This window comes from Camelus dromedarius, chromosome 9 (assembly GCF_036321535.1).
Source record: "Camelus dromedarius isolate mCamDro1 chromosome 9, mCamDro1.pat, whole genome shotgun sequence".
Lineage (NCBI taxonomy): Eukaryota > Metazoa > Chordata > Mammalia > Artiodactyla > Camelidae > Camelus > Camelus dromedarius.
Genome location: NC_087444.1, coordinates 4,357,096 through 4,373,456, shown reverse-complemented (window position 1 = coordinate 4,373,456; position 16,361 = coordinate 4,357,096). Strand labels below are relative to the sequence as shown.

Sequence of the window (16,361 nt, the reverse complement as noted above, 5' to 3'; positions counted from 1 at the left end):
TCCCCAAGACTCTCAGAACATGCCAGGGCTCCAATGCCCTTTGACCACACCTGCAACATCACAGTTGTTTCACAATGTGCACAGCCTATGACAACTTCGGTTTGCCCATATCTGCCCTGTGCTCTCACACAGCGTATTTCATAACTGTCCACAGGCAGGCGGGTTGTATGTGAACATCTGTGGGGTCAGCCCTGCAAGCACAGTGTACACATGTCATCTCAGGAATATGTACCACTCCCTCCTCCAGACTCTCTCCTGAGCTCACCTGCAGGGCTGATGGTTGCTCTGTTCCTTCCAGTTAAACACACCATGTTTATCTTTGATCTGCCTATCCTCAAGTAAACCCACAGAAGTACAATGTACTCTTGTGCCACTTACATGCCTTCATCAAATCCGCAGGATTGTTTTGAGATTATAGGGAGTATGCAAGTGCACGAGGCCTGAGATATGAAAGGAATTCAGTAAATATTAGTTGAATTTTGAAACTTTTAAACTAATTAAAACTCAATGACCCTAGGAGATAGAAAAATATACCAGCTGCTTATTTTTCCTCAAAATCTTAATGCTGCTTAATTTCTTCAAAAATAGCCATTTCATTATTCACATTTAAATCCTTAATTACTGTCCTTAACTTTGTTTTACCCAGTGCTCTTTTTTCAAGGACAGTTCCCCCAACTTCTGTATTTACTAACCTGAAGTTTTTCTGCATTTTAAAATATGAGCTCTCAGCTGGACTGCACTTTTTATATGTTTGCTTATTGAAACAGTTCAAAGAAAGAGTTCAGAGAAATGAAATTATCCATTCACACTTAAAAAGAGGAAAAAAATATGAAAATTCTTTTAAGGCAAATTTTCCTGATACATTTGTTTCAAAAAATTCCTAAACTTCTAATTAGAGCTAATTATTTAGAAAACTGAGACCAAAAGCTGCTTCTTTCTGAAATAACAAGATAATTAAAACAAAAGGATTTTGGGGAAATGGACTCAATTCTCCATTCTGCTCTGTCAGTGAAGACGTAACTCAAGTGGCATCAACATTTCGATCAGAAAAGTTTATCTAGTCAAAAATGAATGACTCCTGGCACTACTCCCCCCCCCCTTATTTGTAGTTTTAGCGTATCAAGAATTTTTGTAAGGTTTTTTTGAATAATTAAAAGTACTTTCATTTGTTTTTCAAAATTTTTCAAGAAGAAACTATTTCAGGGTATTAACAGTGGTTATCTCTGGGTGGGTGAGAGTCTATGTCTTTTGTGTTCCTTTTGTTTCTCTTACTTTATGAGCTTTTCTTCCTATAATATGTATGTATTGCTTTTGTTTGCATTTTTATTTTTAATGAAAGTAATACGTATAAGTGAAAATTCCAGTGGTTCTTAAAGGCTTTTAACTAAAAACCACCATGAGTCCTTTTGTCCCCTGACCAACTTCTCCCCGACTAGCCTCACCCCACGTTCCGCGTAACCCTGCTAGGTGTGCTTCATTTCCTCAGTGATAAACTTCTACCAATGTTTCTTGATTGTCCGTTGTAGACATAATTTCTTGACTTCTTGTTATGGCAGTTGAGGATTTAACTCTTTGACACACACCACTACCACTACTCCGCCCTCACCTTTCCTCCTAACACAGCCTTCAAGTCAGTAATTAGGGTTTATATCATCTTGACAATGTAAATATAGGGTGTTGCCGAATCAAATAAGGTACTGTGATAACGCTTTTCTTGAAAATCTCCTATTTTTTCTGGAGTTAAAAAAAAATGCCTTGTTGTTTCACTTTTTTTAATGTATCTAACCTGAATTTTATACAAATGCTTTAACCTATCTATCAAATGCCCATCAATAATATCTTCTAATGGCCAAACACATGATTTTTCGTTTACTCTCTTATTTTGCTAAAGCACAAACCCCAGTTGCTTACTCAGAAGGGGTGCACAGGAGATAAATTTTTGGAGGGCTTGAATGTCTGCAAATGTCTTTATTCTATTCTCATCCTTGATTGATAATTTGGGTAAACTGAAGATCATTTTCTCTCAGCATTTTTTAAAGCACTGTTCCCCTGTCTTTAACTTCCAGTGTTGCCATTGACTAATGTCTATGCCTAGTACCTTTCTAGTGCCCATTCCTCTATATCTGACCTGTTTTTCCTTCTAGAATCTTCCCATTGTCTCTGGTAATCTGAAAGTTCACACAAAGTGCCTGAGAATGGTTCTTTTTTTCACTGATTGTGCTGAATATTCAGGGGTTCTTTTTACCTTATCTGCAATTTTTTCCTGTTATTTCTTTGCTAATTTTCTCCCTCCTACTTTCTCTGTTCTCTCTTTATGAACTCATGTTAGTAGGATGTTGGGACTTCAATATTATTCTCTAGATTTATTGTCCTTTTATCTATTGATCATCTCTACAGTTTTCTTTCCTATTGTCTAAGACGAGGTTCTAAATGGGGGGAAGGGGAAGTTGATTCTCCCCACCCCCAGCTCTTTGGCAATGTACAGTGATATTTTTGATTGTCACAACAGGGAAAAGGGGCCTGCACTGCATCTAATGAGTAGAGGCCACAGAGGCTGCTAACCCTTACAATGCGCAGGACAGCCCCCCCCCCCCGCCACGACAAAGGATTTCCAGCCCCAAATGTCAGTCATGCCAAGATTGAGAAATCTGGACCAGGAGAATTAAATTATTTAACTTTAGCTTCCAACGTTCTGAAGTTTCTATTTCACACATATTTGTCTTTCCCATTCTCTGATTGGGCCTTCTGTTCTGGGAACTCTCCATCAAAAAATAAACTTTCTCCAGAAAAGAAACGTCATACTTCACAGAAAGGTCATGTTGGCAGAGGCACAGTCAGGGTGCAGTTCACGAGCGCAGGCAGGCTTTATGGGGTCGCGGAGGGACTCAGGGGTCCAAGAGCTTTGTAAATAACTTTAGGGCAATCCTTCTTCAGGCCTATGCCTCACCCTTGCCTTCCATGGTGCACTGCGCTTCCAAATGTTATGTCTCCTCCAGTCACTTAGGTTAGCCCTCTCCCACTCTGCCAAGTCAATTACGGTCGGCCTACCATATCTGTGGATGTGGAACCAGGGAATAGGGAGGGCAGACTGTACCTTGCTGTTTCACGTAAGGAACTTGAGTATCCATAGGTTCTGATACCCAAAGAAGGTCCTGCAACCAAGCCCCCCAGGATAACAAAGGATGATTGCATCTTTACTCCATCCAACTTCTGGCTTCCAAAGTTTATTGAGATCTCTCATCTGCTGTGTACTTTTCTCCCGTCTTTTTCCTTCTTGTGGTTTATATATTGTAAACCCCTTTGTACACTATCAATTTAGTGCAAATTAAAGATATGCAAATTGAAACTAACCAACCTTATTCCATAAACAGATTGTTATTTTACTTTCCCACTACTCTCTGACTTTGGAGCATTCACCTCTTACTATATTTTTAAAAAAATTTTTACAACTTTTTTTTTTTTAATGGAAGTATAGTCAGTTTACAATGCTGTGTCAGTTTCTGGTGCACAGCATAATTCAGTCATTCATATACACACATATACTCATTTTCATATTATTTTTCATTATAGGTTACTATAAGATACGGAGCATTTCTATTGCCTGGGTAGACTGTCCTAGGAGAACACTGCTAAGTTTATGTCAGAGGATGCTTTGCCTATGTTTTCTTCTAGGAGGTGTATAGTGTCTTGTCTAATGTTTAAGTCTGTAAGCCATTTTGAGTTTATTTTTCTGTATGGTGTGAGGGAGCATTCTAACTTCACTGATTAACATGCAGCTGCCCAGTTTTCCCACCACCATTTGCTGAAGAGACTGTCTTTACTCCATTGTACATTCTTGCCTCCTTTACCAAAGATTAATTGACAAAAAGTCTGTATGTTTATTTCTGGGCTCTCTATTCTGTTCCATCAACCCATATGTTTGTTTTTGTACCAGTCCCAGTCTTGTTCCTACATCTTCTAATCTACCTCTATTGCTGCTGTCAGTAAGAAAACAATGACTATTTTCTGAATTTAGATATAAATAAAATCATATACTCATCCAAAGTCCAGCTGGATTCTGGACAACTGCCTAATCATCGAAGCCCACCACCAACAGACGAGGCGGCATTATGGCACATCAGCGTCCAAAGCACAGTTCAGAGTCTCACAGCTGTGTGCTGGGAGTCTGATCACGCGACACACCTGGATTTTAAATTGCCTGAAGACAGAGCTTCTGTCTTCTCCGCCTCTGCACTTCCTGCTGCACCCTACAAGACGGGGGCTCTGATGTGTTCTCCCCACACACATTCTCCCCACTTTTCTCAGATGCCAAGGAGCTCAGGAGTTGGAAGTTCTCTGGCTAGGGGAGAGTCTTAACTGATAATCTACATTCTAGAGAGGAAAAGGGCAAAGGAACATGTTTCCCCTCATTTTTTATCCTGAGCAATTACCTAATGTTAATAAAAGGGCATCAAGCGATTTAAAGAACTGCTTTGCCTTCCCTTTTAGAGCTCCTGCCGAGGAGTCGCCCTCTGGTTAGCGCAGGAAGGGCTGCACCACACGGCACTGTACAAACCATCAGCATCTGGCTGTTAACACAGTCTCGTGCACACAGTATTCTACCGGTACAGAAAGGGAAAGTACGCCCTCTCATATATCAACGTAGAGGTGAAAGGAACTCAATTTCAATTCAGTTTGTCTTTTATTGGTCTTTTTTTTAAACTGAAGTACAGTCAGTTACAACGTGTCCATTTCTGGTGCACAGCACAATGTCCCAGTCATGCATATACATACATACATATATTCATTTTCATATTCTTTTCATTAAAAGTTATTATGAGATATTGAATATAGTTCCCTGTCGATTCACTTTGTCTTAATCCAAATTATTTTTTACATATATATATATATATATATATATATATATATATATATTCCTTTTCATATTCTTTTTTATTATAGGCCATTGCAAGGTATTGAATATAGTTTCCTGTTAATCCAAATTATTAATTCTTTCAACAAAGAATGCACATTGTAAGAGCATCACAGGAAACTTTTAAAATAGCACCACTTCTGATTGCAAGCCATGTAAGACATTCTTAGGAAAAAAGTATAACCACCGGCTAGTGTGCTTGGTAGATCTACCTTTCTTTGGTTTGCAATGACCATTACAACACTAAAAAACCAGTCATTCTTTGAATTTGGAAGTCAACATAAAAATACAAAGTTAACTCACTGACAGCCCTGTTCTCCTTCATTACCCTGAACCCAGAATTCAGCACTCCTTCTAGTTTCCTTAGAAAATTATCTCCAAGAATTCCATGATTTTCCCCAACTTTACCTACGATTAAGGGGTTCCTGAGGAGTTGAATGGTCTGCCACCAGCTCTGTTCCTCACTCTTCTGTCGCTTAAACTCCTTGGAGTCTTACTACTTACCTAAACTAGTTCTTCCAAACAAATACAGCACTAATCCTAAAATTAGTCCCAGGAAAAACATTCTTCAACCTGATTCGCCTCCTTCGCCCTCATTTCTCAATTAACTCTTGCACTCTCCTAGCCCTTGACCTTTCCATCTCCCAAGTTTTGAGAACTTCTTGCACCTGATTGCATATGGGCTTTTCTGCTTTGATTCTGAACTCTCAGTTTTGCAGTCAACCTTTTGCTCAATTCACTTCCACCCACTCCAGGTAGCAAGCAGCTCCTCCAACCTGGACCTGATCTCAGCTTTGGCTTAACTCCGCCCTCCCTACTCCAGCAATCCACCAGAAACCTGCTTCCTAGACTCCTCCCTCTTACTTAGCCCTCTGTATCCAAGTAGACACCAAATTCCGTCATCTCTACTCCATACAGATCGTTCATATAGTTATGTCCTCTATCCAAGTTAGGCCCACATACCTTCCTTAACCTCTGATGTCTATCTGCCATCTTCCCTCTTTGCGCCTTTAAACACAGCACACCAAGTATAACAATTTCTTCCCCGTGCTGAGTACCGCATGTTTCACTCAGGACAGACCCTCGATATATATTCATTACAGAAAAGGCTTCAAGTCCTTGTGACCTCACATCTTTCCTCTCCTTGCCATTCATAGACTGCCTCTCTCTCCAACCTCATGCTTCTTCTAGATTCTTCTAACTTGATGTTATCTTCTTAACCTTTTACCTCCAATCAGAGCTTTCTACTACTTTATATTGCTTCCCAAGTAAATGCATGGCATCAAAATGCCCCATTCTAGCACAGGCCTGCCCTTCAGTCTTACGTTCATACCTGCCCCCTCAGTCTTTACTCCATTTAGCCAAATCCAATCTTAGTCGTTCCCTGCAAGATGCTCTGCATTTTCCTGCCCCCTTGCCTTTGCTCACGCTGCTTCAAAAACACATATGAACACATGATGTCTTCACATCTTTCTGTCAAAAAGCTCCCTTAGTTTTAAGGCCCAGATCAAATGCCACTTTCTGCATAAAATTTACTGTTCCTTCCTGACAGAATTTCTCTCTTCCTCTTCTCCTTCCTTGAAACTAAGTTTGTAACCTGCTTTGTACAAGTATTTTATTTCTCCTACTAAAAAAGTAATACGATGGAGTTGTTCAAAGCAGTGTTTTTCAGACCACCTGCAACAGAGTAACTGGAGTCTTGTTCAAAACTAAAACAAAACAAAACCGCTACTGAATCAGACTGTCTTGAGGTGGAACTCGAAACTCTGCAGTTTAAAAACAAGCTCCCCAGTAAAGTGCACAGAAAAGTTGGAGACCTTTGAGTTGCAGAAATGGGCCTTGAAGTCAGTCTGACAGAGAGTTACATTCCAGTTGTATCTCTGTTAAAAGATAATTTTCAGAAAAAGCTAAACTTGTGACTGATACAGATAGAAAAGGGGAAAAAAATATTTAACTTGTTCACTGAGGGAACCAGGCAGATGTTACAACCTGTTCAATAGAGAATCTGAAAAAGACACACCTATACAGAGCTGTAAAATGACTCAAAGATGATAAAGGGCTCTAATCAGACAATCCAGAAAGACGTGCAATAGTTCAAAGACGGTGAAAGGCAAGAGTGAGTTGGCCTGGAAGGTGTCCTCTAGGCAGTGCAGAGTTCTCTACTGACACATGACATTTTTTACTATACCTCTTACTAGCTGTGCGATTTAGAGTGTGTTACTTAACTTCTCTGATCCTCAGTTACTTTATCTGTAAAATGTAAGACAACATCATAAATTTTTAAAAGTTATAAAGGGGATAATAATTACCTAACAGAGCTATTGTGAGAATGAAAAGAGCTAATGAATTCCAAGAGCTTAGGATGGTGTTGAGGGCGTGATACTCAATCAACATTACCCAGCGGCAGGAGTGGTGGTGATGGTATTACCAACTGTGCCTCTGAGACTTGCTCTTGTTTACTAATGAATGTAGTCATTCAATCAGTCAACCAGTATCTATTCATGCTATGTTTAGGTGGATTATGAAATAGCCTCTGTCCTCAGGCAGTCCAGGTTAGCAGAGGAGATGAGAACTTAAATAATTACATGGTATCTAGTAAGTCAAAGCGGACTATGTGAGCACAGTTAACAGAATGGCCAACTGCGTGTGGAATGTACGGAATGCTTCCAGAAAAGCATTATACAGGGGGATTTGAGCTGCACTTGAAGGGTTAGCAGAGAGTCACTAAGGAAGCCCAGTGTGCTAACAGTTACCGCGCTAGATCGTTATTTATGTCAATCTTTCTTGATTTGCACAAGAGCTGTGTAGTAATAGCTCACCCTAACTGAGTACTTACTATGTGTCAGGCGCTGTTTTAAATACCCTTCATTATCCTATTTTATGAAGAAAAAAACTTGAGGCTTAGAGAAATCAAGCAACTTTCCCAAGATGATACAGTCAGTGAGTGGCAAAGCCCCAATTCATCCCAGACAGCCTCTTTCCAAAATGTGGAAAGTATCATCTCAGTTTACTAATGGGGGATCAAAGCCCAAGGAGATTATGAGATCTTCCAGGGAAGACTGATTAGGGTTGAGTTTATCAAACATCTCCTGTGTCCAGTACTGTATTAAGTGGTGCGTCCATAAAAATACGTGAGACACAATCTCCTTTCACAAGGAGTCAAGCGTGTACAATACAGTTCTTCTGGCTGATTTCCTTTGTTCTAGATCCCGGGCCTCCTCTTTTATTTGCAACCTCACACTCACCCCTTTAAGTCTGACATTTATACTACTCTTTGGAAGTGATCTTGGTTTCCCTATGACATTGCCCTCCTCCCCTAACTTTGGACTGCGACCTTTCTTGGATAAGTCAGATTACACCTCATCTAATCCAGAACTATCCCCTGGACCCTACCCTGGTTTCATGACACCTGGATACTGCAGTGACAGTAAACTGATTCTCTCAGCAGCTGATACAAGAATTCTTCTCAGAGGAATACACCTCAATGAATCTTTATGGACAGATATGGAGCACTTGAGAACTTGGGTTAGCAAGGGACAGGATGATAAAAGAAAGACTGTTCTACAAAAGAAATTCACTTGGGGTATGGAAAAAGTGGGGGAGAAAATAGAAGACAGAGAGAAAGAAAAGAGACAGAAGGCAGAGTAGCTTCATAAAATACCTAACTTTATAACACATGGAAGATACTTGTCGTGGACGGTATTCTAAGTTATCTGCATTCTTCAACCCCCCTCACGTCCCCCAAATCCTCAGTAAGTCTCCCACTAACCCTAGCCCACCACAGCTCCCCAGAGCACACACACATTGTGAGCAGGGGTGGCGGCGGAGTAAGCGGAGAAATCACGGCACCAGTGCCAAGTTCCGCTGCTGCATCAAAAAGGAGCAGGCGGGAGGCAACACACCCGGAACAGGGAGACAGCCCAGCAACGGAACCCACCGCAGGAGCAGGGCCCGAGGTAATGCTGCAATTGTGGGTATCTGGAAAATTGACAGAACACTTCGGGAGACACTGAACTTTGTTTAAGAGTTGTGTGATAGGGGCCTGAACCAATCTTATTTAGTTAAAGTACAAAACAGATGATCTCAACTGATATCTAGGTCATGATTTCTTCAGACTTACTGACAATGGCTGCCTTTCCAAGATTCCTGTCTTCCCCAAAGCTGCGGAAGGAAAGAAAAGTTGAGGAAGGAGAAGACGAGAACAGAATCAACCTAAAAATGGAGGGAGCCCTTAAAGGCTAATTGGTGGAATGAGCTGAGAACTGTTTGAGCTGTTCCCTCTAATCCAGTATCCGCTCCTAGAATATGTTCTGCGTTGCTGTTGTAGTTTGCAGAGCGGTTTAAGAAGTATGCAATACATACTCCAGGCTTTCTGATGCAGCAACCAAAGTCTTTTTTTTTTTTTGGCCGAGGGCGGGGAGGGAGAGGTAATTAGGTTTGTTTGTTTAAACAGAGGTAATGGGGATTGAACCCAGGACCCTGTGCATGCGAAGCACACACTCTACCACTGAGCTACACCCTCCCTACAAGCAACCAATGGTCTAGGATGGTTTCACTTCTGCCTTGATCTCCAAACTGAATCTGTTCACCTTCTCTTTGGCTCCTGTTCTCTTCTCTCATGTCCTGCTCACAGTCTTGCACCCAGTTACTCTGTATTTGGTAATTCTCCTCTCAAAGTGCTCCTGGCTTGCCTTCCTGATCAATACTCTCACTTCATGTATCACGTGGTGGGCATATTCCACACGCCAGGCTCACGGGCTCCGTGAGCCAGGCCTACAGGACTTATTCAATCCTCACTCAAGCCTCCTGCTGTAAGAGATTCCCTCTCCTTGTCCGCACTTTACAGTTGATGGAATCAAGACCTAGAGGCTCAGTATAACTCGCCAAAGAGACAACAAACAGCAGGGCTGAGATGTGAGGGAAGAAAGTCTGATGCCAGAAATCAAGGTTCTAACTTCATACTACTCTATAGTTTCTCTCGGACCGTGTCTGTTTTCCTTACCTCTCTGAATCCTGTTCCTGTACCACCCTAGACGTCTTCTAAGTTCTCCTGCAAGTTTCACCCTGAATCTCAGGCACAGTGTGCTGAATCCAAGGTGATCATAATAACTAACATTCACTGAGCAGTCACTGTGCTAAGTGCTGTTCGTGTTACTCATTTAACCTTCACAGGCCCTAATAAAAAAGATAGGGTTATCTCTGTTTTACAGATAAGGAAATTGAGGCACGAAGAGGTAAAATAACGTGTCTAACGTCACACAATTAGTAATGGGAAGACCTAGAATTTAAACCTAGGTAGCCTGACTCCATAACCCATACTTCTGGGTAAGAGAACACACAGGGAAGTAGACAGCAAAAAGGATCCCTTGAGCCTCATAGGATGAGGGTAAACCATGGTGAGTTTGATTGACTCAGGCTGTCACCATCCAGGAGAGGAGACTCTAAGGACGCCTTAGTTGTTCATTGCTGCCTAAACAAACTGTCACCAAAGTTCATGGCTTAAAACAACAATCATTTATTAGCTAACAGGTCTGTGGGCCAACAGTGTGGACTGGGACTTGGCTGGGGAGTCCCTCTGCTGCTTCTGCCTGGGCTCACTCATGTGGTGACGGTCGGCCTCGGCAGCTTGGCAAGGGCCTGCAGACCCAAAATGATTTCTCTAGCGGTCAAGGCCAGCAGCGTGGGCACGCGGCTTGTGCTCGGTTCACTGCTCTGCCGTTGCTGTTTGAGCTTCTTAATAATTATAAAATAAGGGGCCCTATTGGGCCTTGCAAATTACATTGCCTGCCGTGTTGGTGGCTGGTGCTGGATGTCACCTGGGCATCCTTCTCAAAGTAGCCTCTCGTCCTCAAAGAGGCTAGCCCAGGTTTCTTCCCATGATGGCAGAAGCTTTCCAAGAGAGTGGGAGCAGAGCGTGCAAGGCCTCTTGAGGTCTAGGCTCGTACTTCCCACGTCACTACTTCTGCTGCGTGTGACTGATCAAAGCAAGCCACGGGGCCAGCCCAGACACAGGGAGCTGGAGGGCTGGGGTCCACCCCTCGGATGGAAGAACAGAGAAGTCACAATGCAACGGACACGCCTGGGACCACTTATCGCAGTCTCTCACAGAGGGGGTGCATGTTTAAGGAGAAATGAAATAATGTCAGTCTCGGACACGGTGCGATTAAGCTTTCTGCTGTGTTAAATCCATGCCACGGCGCCCAGTATTTGGATAACACAGGCCTAGAATATAAAAGAGAAGCCCGACTGGACAAATTTGAAAGCTGTCAACATGCAGGTGATAGGTTTGTAAATAAACGAATCAGAACCCTCAGGGAGACTGCAGTAATTAGGTGAAGGTAAACTAAGGGCTCAGTCAGTCCCTCAGACCACCCCAATATCTGAGTGTACTCTTTTTCCCATACGCCTCAGCCTCCCTCCCTACGGAGGCCATCCTGGGCCCATCCATCTCCGTAGCCAGCTCAAGGTCTGCCGTCTGCGAAAAGTACAGCCTTCTCTGTCATGTCCAGATACGGACGGCTACATATAGTCCAACAACCTATAAACTAAAAAACAGTTACTCGATCCTCACTTTGCGCCCAATATTCAGTGGTGGATCAGGAATGGAACAACCGCAATAAAAACTTCCATTTGAAAAAGGAAAGAACAGGAAACACACAGCGACCAGTAGTCCTTAATAGCTTTCCTTCCAGACAGAACTTTCTGCCCTGGCCACGGAGGAAGTTCTCTGATGAACCCATCTGGGTGCCTTTGGTGATGCCCGCAGTGCCCCTGGGTTCACCCTCTGGGAGGTTCTTCCTGGTCCATTATTCACCAGGTTCAAAATTGAAGAGGATGTTGGAGACTAAGCTTTCCTGGAGACTGCTTGAGGAAAGACACAAACAATGAATGGCTTTTGCAGGTCAGGTTTCTGGTTTTTTTAGCAATACAATTTCCTCAAAAACTTCATAGGCTTCTGAGCTATTCATCTCTAGTCTACGTGCCAGAAATGATACCAAAGTTCTTTTTCGGGCCTAACTCTTAAACTTGCTTATTCCACGCTTTCCATGTTCTACCCATTCCTCTTTTCATTGTTTTAATTGTGGCTACTTCGAGGTGATCTTAAAATAGAAGTGAGGGCAGCACCCTTCATCTGATCTTTGCTGGAAGGCTGGATTTCTTTCTTTGGCTGAGGAATCTTAATGGGAGGGCTTTAAGAAAGCCTCTGAAAAACAGTCTTTTATTCTCCTGTGAGGGCTGCAGAAATAGTTGAATCTTCCAATCCTGTGAGTTCCCAATGTTCTATACACTCTATTTCCTTCCATCTCTGCTTGCAAACCCCTTATTTCTTATGTGAGCTCATTTCTTTCTTGAAAAATTTTGCTAAATTCAGCAAGAAGCAACTATTACAAACTTATATTCTGGTTCTCTCCAAGTGCTTCCCCTCAAATTCAGCCATGGAAGGAACATGGTTAGCTGTCCAAGTTGAGCAGGAAAATTTTTCAAAATATTCTGCAATAGTATTACAAGGATCACCAGTTTTCCAGCCTGCAAGATCTGCTTCCTCATAGCCAATTGTCTGTCTGGTTAGGTAACGCTGTGTGTTTGAAGATCCGGTTAGAAGTCCCCAATTTCCAGGTATCAAGTTTCGTATTAGAGTAACTGCTAAGTTGCCGCAATAAAGAGACTCCAGGCATCAGTGACGTAAAGAAAGCGGAAGCTTCTTTCCTCCTCACATAACAGCCGGGCCTAGACCGACAAGGCGCTCTGTTCGGTGAAGTCATTCAGGACCCAGACTCCTTCTACCTCGTTCCACCCTCTCCTGCTAAGTCTTCCTCCCTTCCATGGTGACAGCTGGCCACAGACATGTCCACGGGGGGGACAGAAAGCAGTCCAAGGCAAGCCTTCTTCTTTAAAAAGGGAAGGCTGCACTCAGTCACTTCCAGCTCTAGTCCACTGGCAAGGACTTACCCACAGAATCATACCCAGCTGCACGCGGATAAGAATGTAATCTCCAGCTAAGTGACCATGTGGCCAGAAAGAAGAGAATGAACTTTATGGTGACAGCCATTTACCTGCCTCAAAAAGTAAGCAGCAAAGATACCCAAGGGTAAACACAAAGACCAAAGGGGGCTGGGGATAAACAAGGATTCTGATTCTTAGCGAGAAAGAGAATGACAGTGTGAAAAAAGGAAGAAGCAAAATCAAGCTGGTGGGTACCCAAGCTTCCATTTTATTATTTCCGGTACTTTTCTGAATATATATTTTTAAATAGAGGGGTTTTATAAAATTTTTAAGGGAAGTAGATAGAGAAAAAAAAAAAACCCAGGAAGGATATGAAGGTAGAAAAATAGCGAGATGAGGAAAATCGGAAGAAGAAAATGGAGTAATCAAAGTCAACGGGAGAAAAAAACTTCAGTTGCCCAACAGAAGACAAGAAAACTTTAAAAAGGGTTTTCCTTTGGACTTGAAAATCTAGAGGTTACTAGTGAATAATTATGGCAGAAGCTAGATTTCAGTGAATTAAGGAATGAAAATGAACAAAGAAAAATGAGACAGCAAGCATGGACCAGTCTTTAAGAACACTGACTTTTTAGGAAAGAAGAGCTAAGATGGTAACCTTGTTGTGTTAGCCTCAGGTACATGCGAAAGTGGTGTAGATATACATATATATATATATATATATATATATATATATATATATATATATATATACGTAGCTCCAGATTCTTCTCCTTTATAGGTCATGACAAGATACTGAATGCAGTCCCATGTGCTACACAGTAGGCCTTGTTGTTTATCTATTTTATATATAGTACTATGTATCTGTTAATTCCAAACTCTTAATTTATTCCTCCTGCTCCCCTTCCCCCCTTGGTAACTGTAAGTTTGTTTTCTATGTCTGTGAGTCTGTTTCTGTTTTGTAAATAAGATCTTTTATACTATTTTTACATTCTACATATAAGTGAGATCATATGCTATTTGCCTTTCTCTGTCTGACTTACTTCACTGAGTGTGATCGTCTCCAGGTCCATATAATGTGCATCTTGCACTGCACTAATTCAGCCAAGCTCTCACCCAGAAACTCACCGGGTCAGTACACTACAGAGGTCTCGGTGTGCACAGGACAGGGTCGTTCCAGGGCAAGGCCTGTGTCAGTCAATACCGGGCTTCAGCGGTGTTGGGAGGGCCACGCTTCCCCCACACGCGGAGAGGAGCCTCCATATGCCTGGAGTCCACCAAAGGCAGGCTGCCTGGCTACATGTTCAGGATGACTGCCTCTCAACATCTGAAAAATAACTTTGTTCTGTGCACACCAGAAGGCTTCAGTTCCATGAAATAGCCCAACTGCATAAAAATAGACTGAGAGTGGAAAAACACCCTGGCAAAGGGATGAAAGGTGTGGTTCAAGACTGGAGCACCATTTTAATGTGGCTGGGCTGTGCCCGACTGGCAGTTTATGGGATTTACGCTGGGTCAGACTGACTGAGGGAGAGTTTTATTGTTTATGTTTTTATTTTTTAATGGGGAAGACTTGCACTTTATACGCTAAGAATGAAGACACAATGAGAGCCAGTGGTTACAGATTCAGGAGAGAGGGCATAACTGATGGAGGAAACTGACCATAAAAGGTTTTGTTCAGTTTATAGCATCTTTTCAAAGAGGGAAATTTAGAGCTTCTTTTAAATTTCTAAGTTAGACACAGTTATTCCACAGTTCCCTAGGTAAACATCAATAAAGCATTACAAAGTGTTAAGACTTTCTCAGGTTCATTTAAGTTTCTTTTAACTTACTCCCAAACAAATATAACCAGCAAAGATCCCACTGGAGTACTGGTGTGCAGAAGGGAATCTTAAGTTTGAGAAATAGTTAAGTCATCTGAGAGTTCTACCCCCCAAAATTTTGTCAGTAAATTACCAAGCTTGTTTGTAACAAATTGAGAAGGGATTGACAATGAGGAGGGCACCTAATATTGCTGCAAGATGAACAGGATATTAAATAAACCATGAGATGCTGAGAGGGAATCAGGTTAAAGGGTACAGCAGGAGCTACCCATCTGCTGCTGAGAAGTATGTTCCCCGATTATTTACACAGAACTTCAGAGAGAAAATAACACTAACCTTTAGGGGGCGCTCTGTGAACCACATTCTTCTTATCACCTTCTTAGTGTAACATGTCTTCTGCATTAATTACCTTCCCTAAGTGACATCACTGTATTCCTGAAGCCGCTAGATGACCACAGCACATCCACAGGAAGTCAAGTCAAAGCACCAGCAGTGCTGACTTAGCGTGGTACAGCCTCAATTTCCTCACCTACAAAATGGGATAATAATAGTACTTAAGTTCACAGGACAGGGGTGAGAAGCATTTGAAAAAGTACACAAATGCTGGCTGACTGGGAGACTACATTGTGATCCTGGGTAAGAATTTCTTTCTCTTCATATAGAGTTAAGCAATAATGTAGTCAGACAAGGGTCATGACATAATTTGTGTGTTTCTATCAAGGACGAAAAAAAAAAAGTCTATGGAGCAGAAAAGGATTTCAGAAAGACACAGGAAAAAGGGCAGATGTATGATGGGGAAGAAAAGATGGACTCGACGGAGGTGCTGAGCGGAGGCTTTGGGGGTGGGGGGGTTGGGATGAGGAGAAAATTAATTCGACAGATTTCAAAGATAAGCAGTGTTACGTGCAGAAACATAGCGCTGCCCAAACAGGGTCTGCCTGGCTCCTGCAGAAGAGCTTCAGTCTTACTTGCCACCCTCATTAGGACTGAAGATGGCTGAACTCCGGTGGGAAGGGCCTCGCTGCCAGGCTTCCCAGTGGCCCACACTTCAGAGCAGCCCATCACAGGGTGGGGAGATGTCTTTTGTCTACGCAGTTCACAGAGCCAGGACCACTGCTAAGTCACCGTTGTGCGTGAAATGTCCCCGCCTTACCACCGTATCCCCCACGGTCGAGCCCAGCGTGCAGCCCATAAGAGGTACCAGGAGAAATGAACTGAAATCAGCTGAGAGCCTGCCGTCATCCCTATTTACTTCAAACCCCAGAAGCCTCTCAGATGACCCATTATCATCCTGATTCTTGTCTGTGTAGTTACTTGTAAATCCCCTGATCTGTCCCAATTCCCATTCCTTATCACCCTTCAAACCCTTCCCTGCACCTTTGGAAACTCCTGATCTGTAAGCTGCCAACTTCCCCTATATCTCCACTCCTCTATCTTCACTTTCCACTACGTCCAGGGGAAATTCCATGGACCTCACTCCCTGAAAAGCATCTTCTCTCTCTAATGTAGTCACCTGTCAAAAATCTAACTCTGGTTAAACTATCTGCCTTTTCCAGTGGGGGAAAAAGGCGTAAAATTATGCTGGCTGGTTTCTCTCTCTGTTTGTTATCACAAGCTTCAAATGGGCACCCCAATGTGCCCAGGAACCCCAGGCTGACCCTGGTGAGCGTGCCAATTACTCTTCG

The 16,361-nt window shown here is 42.5% G+C and overlaps 1 protein-coding gene and 1 non-coding gene across 4 annotated transcripts in view; both read right to left on the bottom strand.

The window, feature by feature from the left end:
- The window catches only part of TLCD4 (TLC domain containing 4), a 78,434-nt gene that overhangs the window by 58,017 nt on the left and 4,056 nt on the right, over nucleotides 1-16,361 (bottom strand). The window contains exon 2 of one of the 3 annotated variants that reach the window (XM_010975378.3): nucleotides 15,013-15,205. The exons of 1 other annotated variant lie outside the window; for it this stretch is intronic. The gene's annotated coding sequence lies outside the window, so the exon portion shown is untranslated. Of the gene's footprint in view, nucleotides 1-13,981; nucleotides 14,221-15,012; nucleotides 15,206-16,361 lie in introns of those variants that run through there. One more of the 3 variants, XM_064488744.1, reaches the window with a different exon arrangement.
- On the bottom strand, nucleotides 9,363-9,435 carry TRNAA-CGC (transfer RNA alanine (anticodon CGC)). Its single transcript has one exon. It is a non-coding gene; the product is annotated as a tRNA-Ala (tRNA).